This window comes from Gekko japonicus, unplaced genomic scaffold (assembly GCF_001447785.1).
Source record: "Gekko japonicus isolate JY-2015 unplaced genomic scaffold, Gekko_japonicus_V1.1 scaffold4341, whole genome shotgun sequence".
Taxonomy (NCBI): Eukaryota; Metazoa; Chordata; class Lepidosauria; order Squamata; family Gekkonidae; genus Gekko; species Gekko japonicus.
The window spans coordinates 13,394-23,221 of record NW_015175501.1 but is presented as its reverse complement, the minus strand read 5'-3'; the positions used below and the strand labels follow the sequence as shown (position 1 = coordinate 23,221).

At 50.1% G+C, this 9,828-nt stretch overlaps 1 long non-coding RNA gene across 1 annotated transcript in view; it reads right to left on the bottom strand.

Moving 5' to 3' along the window:
- Window positions 1-4,813, bottom strand: part of LOC107122867 — a 6,235-nt gene extending 1,422 nt beyond the window's left edge. Inside the window, exons 1-2 of the long non-coding RNA XR_001482936.1 lie at window positions 4,738-4,813; window positions 3,499-3,615 (exon numbers count right to left, since the gene is read on the bottom strand). This is a non-coding gene — a long non-coding RNA (uncharacterized LOC107122867). The remainder of the gene's footprint in view (window positions 1-3,498; window positions 3,616-4,737) is intronic.
- Between the last annotated feature and the right edge of the window lie 5,015 nt (window positions 4,814-9,828).

Sequence of the window (9,828 nt, the reverse complement as noted above, 5' to 3'; positions counted from 1 at the left end):
CTCACCTGGCTGCTTCTTGCTCCTCGTGGCCCGACTGAGGGCTGCTGGGAGCAGGGGGCGGGGCTTGTTGCATGTGCCCATCCCCTGGGCTCCTTACTGCTGGAGCTCCGCTCCTGTGCGCTCCCGCAGGAAATGACCCCTGGTCAATATTATCCATTCTGACTGACAGCTGTTCTCCAACACCTCAGAAAGGGCCTTTCCCACTTTGACTGGAACTGCCAGGGAATGAAGCTGGGGCCTTCCCAGGGAGGGGGACACTGGCTGGGGAAGGGAAGACTGATTGGGGAGGCATGACTCCCCTTCGCTTCCCCAGCCGCCCTGCCGGGAGCTGCACAATATGTGTGAAAGAGCCGCATGTGGCTCCCAAGCCTCAGTTCGGCCACCCCTGCCCTAGCGCCACGAGACGGACTGAGCGCCCGTCTCTGGCCCCAGCTCCTGCCAACCTAGTACTTTGAAAGCAAGAAACTGCAAGTAGATAAATAGGTACCGCTTCATTGGGAAGGTAACGGCGTTCCGTGTGCCTTGCCGTCTAGTCGTGCCGGCCACATGACCATGGAAACATCTTCGGACAGCGCTGGCTCTTCGGCTTGGAAAAGGAGATAAGCACCGCCCCCTAGAGTCGAATTTGACTGGCTTTTGAGCAAGGGAAACCTTTACCTTTACCTTATTTTTCTCCTCAAGGGGGACCCAAATCGGTTTACAACATTCTCCCACCTCTGTTTTTATTCTCACAACGACCCTGTGAGGTAGGTTAGGCTGAGAAAGAACAAGTGGCCAAAGGCCACTCATGGCAAAAGGGGGATTCGAATCCAGGCTGCCTTCATCCTAATCAGATGCCCTAACCTCTACACCGTGCTGGCTCTCATATAAGAAGCATGATTTCTGGCTCCTTTATCCTAGGAACAAACAATTGACTCACTGACTAGCTCTTATGGGCTTTATTTTGGAACAGACTCCGGAATCCCTTAACGAGTTTTTAATTTCTGAAGAGACAGCTGCAGGATCTCAAACCTTCTTGGAATAGAATCCTTTGTCCCTGATCCCCTTATCTTATTTTCCATGGAATGAGAAACGGCCTTCGGTCCTCCCTCCAAGGTAGGTGTTTTTGTTGGGTGATAGTGAGATATTGAAAAAATGGTATTTAGCAGAGATAAGATAGTCCAGCAGAGCCAGAGTAAAATAATTCAGACTGAGAGTCCATGTGTGATTAAAATATAAAGTTTTTACTAAATTCTAGCATGGGAAGGGTAACTGGGATGAAAATAACAACAGAGCATAATCGGCTACATCCTTACTCTATAAAGACAAAACTAGAAGAGAGAGAGTATGGCTGCTCTTCTTCTTCAGAACACCAAACAAAAACGGGAAGAGAAGCCATAAAATGGTAATATACCTTGACACTTTAGTCCCAATCAAATCCCTAGATCAGGGAGAAAATTCCCGGGCTTTCCTACAGCTAAAGAACACTGGTTACATGAGAAACATGTGACTTCCTGTGAGTAACATAAACAAACATTTAACCCCAGATATACTGAGTGTTTTCAACTTGTAATACCCAACAGCTTTCAAAAGGTCACCCTCACCACATAGGGCTTCTCGACTAGGGAAATAAATGACTGAATGTTTCCGGCGGCTGGGGAAACGAAGAAAAGAGAGACAGGCTGGAGAGGTGCGCAAGCCGAAGGCAGACTGGGAAAAGGACAGTGGAGGGCAACCAATTTAATTAAATTAATTAATTAATTAATTAATTCAATTGATACCCCGCCCTCCCCGCAAGCAGGCTCAGGGCGGCTTACATAATTGGTCTAAAACGATGATGAGGGAGCACCTTCCCTATAAGGAAAGGCTGAAGAGCCTGAGACTTTTCCATTTAGAAAAGAGATGACCAAGGGGAGGACTGACGAAAGGTTATACCCAACTTTGTTGGTCTTAAAGGAGCCACTGGACTCAAACTTTGTTCTAAAGGGGGGACGACATGATAGAGGTTTATAAAACTATGCATGGGGTGGACAGAGTTGACGGAGAGAATTTTTTTGCTGTCTTTCAAAATACTAGACCTCGAGGGCATCCAACGAGGCTGACGGGCAGTAGGTTCCGGATGGACAAAAGGAAATACTACTTTACACAGAAAGTGATTCAGATGTGAATCACTACCGCAGGATGCCATGATGTCCATAGGAATAAACAGCTTGAAAAGGGGATTAGACAGATTCAGGGAGGAGAGGTCTAACAGTGACTACTAGCCATGGTGATTAAAGGGAACTTCCAGGTTCAGAGGCAGTGAGCCGCTGAATCCCAGTGCCAGGAGGTAACATCAGAAAAAGGCCTCTGCCTCTATGTGCTGTTGCTGGCCCTCCAGAGGAAATTTGGCCACTGTGTGAGACAGGAGGGAATCCAGCAGAACTCTTCTGATGTTTTTATAAAGGCCTTGGCCTCTCTGCCCTGTTGTTGACCGTTCAGAGGAACTGGTTGGCCACTGTGTGAAACAGGATGCTGGACTACATGGACTACTGGTTTGATCCAGCGGGGCTCTTCTGATGCTCTTATAGGTAGATTCATGGAGGAGAGGTCTAACAGTGGCCACTAGCCCTGGTGACTGAGGGGAACCTCCACACTCAGAGGCACTAAGCCTCTGAATCCCAGAGCCAGGAGGCAGCATCAGGGGAAGGCCTCGGCCTCTCTGCCCTGTTGTTGGTCCTCCAGAGGATTGGCCACTGTGTGAGACAGGATGCTGGACTAGATGGACCACTGCTCTGATCTAGCATGACTCTGCTGATGTTTTTATGAAGGCCTCAGCCTCTATGTCCTGTTGTGGGCCTCCAGAGGAACTGGTTGGCCACTGTGTGAGACCGGATGCTGGACTAGATGGACCACTGCCCTGATCCAGCAGGACTCTGCTGATGTTTTTATGAAGGCCTCAGCCTCTATGCCCTGGTTGGCCACTGTGTGAAGCAGGATGCTGGACTAGATGGACCCTCCCTGGTCTGACCCAGCAGGGCTCTTCCAATGTTCTTATGAAGGCCTCGGCCTCTCTGTCCTGTTGTTGGCCCTCCAGAGGAACTGGCTGGCCACTGTGTGAGACCGGATGCTGGACTAGATGGACCACTGCCCTGATCCAGCAGGACTCTGCTGATGTTTTTATGAAGGCCTCAGCCTCTATGCCCTGGTTGGCCACTGTGTGAAGCAGGATGCTGGACTAGATGGACCCTCCCTGGTCTGACCCAGCAGGGCTCTTCCAATGTTCTTATGAAGGCCTCGGCCTCTCTGTCCTGTTGTTGGCCCTCCAGAGGAACTGGCTGGCCACTGTGTGAGACCGGATGCTGGACTAGATGGACCACTGGCCTGATCCAGCAGGGCTGTGCTTGTGTTCAGACCTACAGCTGAAATCCTGCCAGATTCACTTGACAAAGGCAAACCCGACAGGGAGAAAGCGTCTCCTTTCCAGGTGCCGTTGACACAAACAGGGAGGGTGGAAGGAAGGCTGAGCAAACAGATTACCTCCTCCCTCCGGAGGTACGAGTGCATGGTGTCCATGCTCACGTCTGCATGGCCGTGGACGCTTCTTCCGTGGATGTAGAAGCCGTAGCACCTGTGCATCAAGATGAACACGGACACCTACAGGCGCAAAGAGGGGCAACGTGAAGCCCAAGATCGCACGGCAACTACTAGACAAGGGTCATGCAACATTAGGCTTAACCCGCGGCCGGTAAACACCCACCCTCAGCCCAATCCCCCACCCTTGAGAAACTGAGGAATAGAAGGGGAAAAATGGCCAGAAAATGGCCTCCATAGTGTCTTTACCATAGAGATTAGGAGAAATTCCTAGAGGGTCACTTGGAAGCGATGTTGCCTCTTCCAAAGGTTGCCATCCTCCAGATGGAACCTGGAGATCTCCCAGAATTACATGGTGATCTCCAGACTACACCTGAAGAAATGGCTGCTTTGGGTGGTGGGCATTCTACACCACTGAAGTCCCTCTTCTCCCCAAACCCCACCCTCCCCAGGCTCCACCCCCAAATATCCAGGAATTTCCTAACCTGGAGTTGGCAACCCAACAGGATCTTCCCCAGACTCCACTGTCCACCCTCAAAGTCTCCCACCGTTTGCTGAGGCAGTGCTAGCAACTCCCCCTTTAAAGGGTTGTTAATTAGTTAACAAGTACAGGTGGCTCAAGTGGTTAAGACGCTGAACTGCAGGCTGTGGACGGTCGGTAGTTCAGCAGTTCGAGACCCGAGTGTGCCGCATGACGGGGTGAGCTCCCGTCTCTAGTTCCAGCTCCTGCCACCCTAGCAGTTCGAAAGCAAGAAATTGCAAGTAGATAAATAGGGACCGCTTCGGTGGGAAGGTAACAGCGTTCCGTGCGCCTCGGTGTTTAGTCATGCCGGCCACATGACCACGGAAACGTCTTCGGACAGCGCTGGCTCTTTGGCTTTGAAATGGAGAGGAGCACGGCAACCCTAGAGTCGGATTCGACTGGCTTTCGAGCAAGGGAACCTTTACCTTTACCTTTTTACGCTTAACTAAGCTCTCCTGCAGTGCAACCGTGTGCCCTGCATATACAGACCACTGAGAGGCCTGCGTAAATCCTGGATAACCGCCGGAACTCTGCGTTTTCCCACAGTGCAATGGGGCAGATGAGAGGGGAATGCCACAGGGGGTCTCACAGCCCTCCAAGACGACTTTGGTGCATGGGGCATCACCAGCCCTTTTCCTCGGTGCTGCGGGGACACGACTCACATTGCTCAAGGAACAAAGGTCGGTGAACTGCTGGATCTTGTCCTCCACAAACCGCTCATAGAGCCCAACTGAAATCACCACCTGCAAAGAAAGAGCATCGCGTGAGGGGGGACGCAAGCGCACCCCTGGGTTTCCTCTGTCGCCCAGTGGTTCAGTTTCTAGCTGTCAAATACCCTGACCCCGGAACTAGGGTTTGAATTTGGATCTACCTGAGCTGAAAATATACCTGAAAAATAACATCGGTATTTTGGGGATATATTTCGGCATCCCAAAGGTATCTGGGATTTTTTTGGAAAACCAGGGGGGAAAATATACCCCCAAAATCCTGGATATATTTGGGGATTACCAGGAAGATCAGCAAAGCCCCCCAAAAAACAGCTGAGCTGGCAAGGAGCAGTCTCCCCGCCGGCTCAGCTGGTGGGGGGTGTCTCTTGTGCAGTCCCATTTAAAGGGACTACACAAGAGAGCCCAAAACTGAGCCGGTGGAGAAACTGCTTCTTGCTAGCTCAGCTGTTTCCCGGGCTTTCTTCTGCAGTCCCTTTAAACACGCCCAGTTTAATGGGACTGCAGAAGAAAGCCCGGAAAGCAGCTGAGTGGTGGGAGCCCATTGTTCCCACAACTCAGCTGGTTTTTGGGCTTTCTTAGCTGCTTTTTGTGGCTTTGCCGCTGCTTCCCCCCCTCGTTTTTTCTTCTCAAGTCTGTTGGACCCCCCAAAATTCAGGATTTCCCCCAAAAATCCCAGATCTGAATACTTTACCAGTATTGGGATCCAGGATTTTTTTTGGAATCCTGAATTTTGGGGGGTACGGTAGACCTGAACCGAAAAACACTGTGAAAAAAATCACACATCCCTATCCAGAATCCAAAGCCGGCCACCCCAGAGCCTCAATCTGCTTGCAATCCAGGCTGCCCAGTCTCTCCGGTGGCCTCAAGGTGGCCAACAGAGGCATCATACCCTGCCTAGAAAGACCCTGTGGTAGCTTCCAAGATCAGCTGACTGAAGGGACCAATGACGGCAGCCTTGGGGATATAAAAGCTGCTGCCTGCAGGCTGGGCCCTTTAATCTGAACAGCTCAACTGGGAACGTAGAGACAGCTATTGCTGTGAGATCCTGGGACTGGCAGAGAGCCAGTTTGGTGTAGTGGTTAAGTGCGCGGACTTTAATCTGGGAGAACCGGGTTTGATTCCCCACTCTTCCACTCGCAGCTGCTGGATGACCTTGGGCAAGCCACAGTTCTGTCAGAGCTGTTCTCTCAAGGACAGTTCTCTCAGAGCTCTCTCACCCCCACCTACCTCACAGGGTGTCTGTTGTGGGGAGGGGAAGGGAACGGAGTTTGTAAGCCGCTCTGGGACTCCGAGTGAAGGGCGGGGTATCAATCCAATCTCTTCTTCTTCATCATCATCCTGAATGCTAAGCAATTCATAGGAAGCAACGAAATCGGCTTCCTGTATTCCTTAAGACAACAAAACATCTCTCTGAAGATGCCCAATCCTGCACCAGACCCTGGCTTTCCTCTCCCTTGTGTCATAAGAACATAAGAACATAAGAGATGCCAATGTTGGATCAGGCCAAAGGCCCATCCAGTCCAACACTCTGTGTCACACAGTGGCCAGAAATACCAGTGCCACCAGGAGGTCCACCAGTGTCATGCAACCCAAACCCTGTTCCAAAACCCACTTCAGTCTATGGAAAGTCAGTTTTTATGTTCTCAGAGTGAGAAAGGACCTGCACAATCCCCACGGCCAGCCAGATGGAAGCGGCGATCCCAAAGCGGAGGATGGGACTCCACGGAGCCAGAAAGGTGTTAGAGCCTGGTTGGAGATTCACGTTCAGGTCTCTCGAGGCAAGGTTCTTCAGTCCCACCACCTAGGAAGAAGCAGCAGCCAGTGTGGTTTCCCCCAGCTAGATAAGGCACGGCTAACCCTTGTGCCTAAGAGACGAGGGTTCTAATCTGTCACCAGCTGTGACCTTGGTGGGCGGGTATCCCCGGGCGAGGCATTATTCATCCACTCTCGCCTTCTTTGCAAAACCAGATTCAGGATTTACTGTTGCAAGGGAGACCGAGGTACAGAATCCAAGCACGGGAGAGGATCAGGTAAACTTCACCTGGCCAAAGCTGGGCACCATAATCATGGCCTGGTCAATTTATGGCATTTCAATATAATCAGTGGTCCTCCTATGGCAGGAGCGCACAGGAGCGGAGCTCCGGCAGTAAAGAGCCCAGGCAGTAAACAAGCCCCACCCCCTGCTCCCAGCAGCCCTCAGTCAGAGCAAGAAGCAGCCAGGTAAGTTGCAGAGCCCCCCCCCCACCTCCCTGGTCCAAAACAGTCCAGTGGCAACTTTAAGAGCAAGTTTTATTCAGGTACAAGCTCTCCCTCCTCTGTGAGGACAGATCTGCACGTCCCCCCCCCCCAATAGCTAGAAACCAAAACAACCCCAGCCTGAGCGGTGGGTGTTGCCTTCTGACACACTTCCGGTGATGTCAGGGGTGTGTGGCATATGCAAATAAGTTATGCTGAGTTATGCCAATGAGCTCCTGCACCTCTTTTTCTACGAAATGAGCCCTGAGTATAATAAAAGTTTTTCTTTCATGTGAAAACACACAAACACATGAAGCTGCCTTATACTGAATCAGACTGCTGGTCCATCAAGGTCAGCGTTGTCTACTTAGCCTGGCAACGGTTCTCCAGGGTCCCAGAGGTCGTTCCCACCACCTACTGCCTGGTTTTCTAACTGGAGATGCTGACGGTTGAACCCGCAACCTTTCGCTTGCCAAGCAGATGCTCTACCACTTTGCCACAGCCCCTCCCCAGGACCCATGAGATTGTGCTTTGGGGAAGGGTTGCCAGCCTGCAGGTGGGTAAAAACAGAAAACACCGTGTTGAAATAATAAACACAATATTCACATGCGCTTACAGCAAAATAGATTTGATTTATATACACAACATCAACTCTAGTGTATTGTAAACATTGTCAAACGACAACATCACATTTCAAACACTTTCAAACTAAGTTATGTAACACGAAGAGTCCAACTGTCTTCTTCCTGACGGAGGACAAATACCAATGTACAGTTATTTGCGCCAAACAATGCAGCAACCTATTGTACATTTCCCAAGTGATGATCCATCAGGTAAAGCGAGCAGGCAACTTGTATTTCTCACTGTGATGATTCAGCCTAGCCAGCAAGCCTGGTAGATGTATTTTCCCATGAGGTGATTCAGCTAGCAAGCAGGCCTAGCAACACGCCTTCCGGGCACAGCGTGTTTCGAGCAAATCTTCTTCATGTCTCCTCATGGGTTAAATGTATCTCTGGAACTTAGTTCATTTTTATAGTGATAAGTAATGGTACTTGGATCTGAATTCTGTATCATAGTAGGCTTAGTTAGGAATCTGGGTTTGGTACATTTTTTCATTTTTTGATGGCTAATTTTTATTAATAATACCTTTATTGAGGTGTTTGTGTCATCATAATTGTTACCATTGGACTTGCGAACACGTATGTTATTTTGAAAATACCCCTTGAATTGTATGATTTGCTATGCTGTAAGTTTTAAATTGGGTTCAGAATCCAAGCAACTGCTTGACATTGGTCACTTTGTAAGATGGTGCAAGTACTGTATCTTTAAGTCCTTAGGGAACAGTAGTGCAGCTGTGCTTTATTAGAGAGGTCTTTCTGGGATGTTCCCATGGAGAACCAGAACAGCCATGTTTACATTGTTTGACTTTTGCATGGGTAAATTCAAGAGCGGTGGGTGAGTGCAGGAAATTTAGCCTTCTCCCCCCCCCCCCTGTTTTTCCTGGTACTATGTAAGGATATTGAATTTACATTATATTATGATATGTATTATTGTTCAATTCCAGGAACATTTATGCCTGAAGAAGATTTGCTCGAAACATGCAGGCTGTGCCCGGGAGGCGTGTTGCTCGGCTTGCTTGCTAGGTAGGGGGCACCCTCCCCCGCTGTGGGGGCCGTTGGAGCGTCGGAGCCCGGTGGAAGGAGAAAGCGGCAAGCGGCGGAGATGGCGTCCGGGTACATCGGAGGCGGAACAGACGTCGGCAGAGAGGCAGAGCCAGGACGACACGCGAGCGTGGACGGCGCAGGCGGGGCGGAGCCGTGAGGACTGAGCCAAGGCCGCGCCGGAGCATGCCACATGACAGAAGGGCTCGACCGATCCGCCACTAAAAGACCGCCAGAAAGGAGCCAGAAGCCGAGTGACGCCGAAAGGCGATGTAGCCGACCTGGGAGAAACACCCCTCCACTGGGTGCTGGTAGGGATTGTCCCCACCCCCAATAATTGTGGCCATAGGTTAGGGATAAATGAGTAACTGTAGCCGCTCAGAGACCCCTTAGGGGGTTACAGCGGGGTAGTAAGCTGAAAGAAATAATAAATAATAAATAATATATCTACCAGGCTTGCTGGCTAAGCTGAATCATCACAGTGAGAAAGACAAGCTGCCTGCTCGCTTTACCTGATGGATCATCACTTGGGAAATGTACAATAGGTTGCTGCATTGTTCGGTGCAAATAACGGTACATTGGTATTTATCCTCCGTCAGGAAGAAGACAGTTGGACTCTTCGTGTTATATAACTCAGTTTGAAAGTGTTTGAAACGTGATGTTGTCGTTTGAAAGTGTTTACAATACACTAGAGTTGAGGTTGTGTATATAAATCAAATCTATTTAGCTATAAGTGCATGTGACTATTGTGTTTATTATTTCAACACGGTGTTTTCTGTGTTTAGCTACTAACTTAGCCGTGTTCCCTGTGTGCTTGTTGTGAGTCTCCAGGTGGGGCTTGGTGATCTCCCACTATTACAACTCATCTCCAGACAAAGAGACCAGTTCCCGTGGAGGAAATGGCTGCTTTGGAGGGTGGACTGGATGGCATTGCACCCTGCTGAGGCCCCTCCCCAAACCCCAACTTCTCCAAGCTCCACCCCCCAAATATTCAAGTATTTCCAGACCCGGAGCTGGCAAATTTACTCTGGTGTGTGCTGCAGTACAGAGGACTGACTAGGTAGGCAGTGTTTAAGAGCGGTGCAGTGTTTAAGAGCGGCAGACTCTAATCTGGGAGAACCGGATTTGA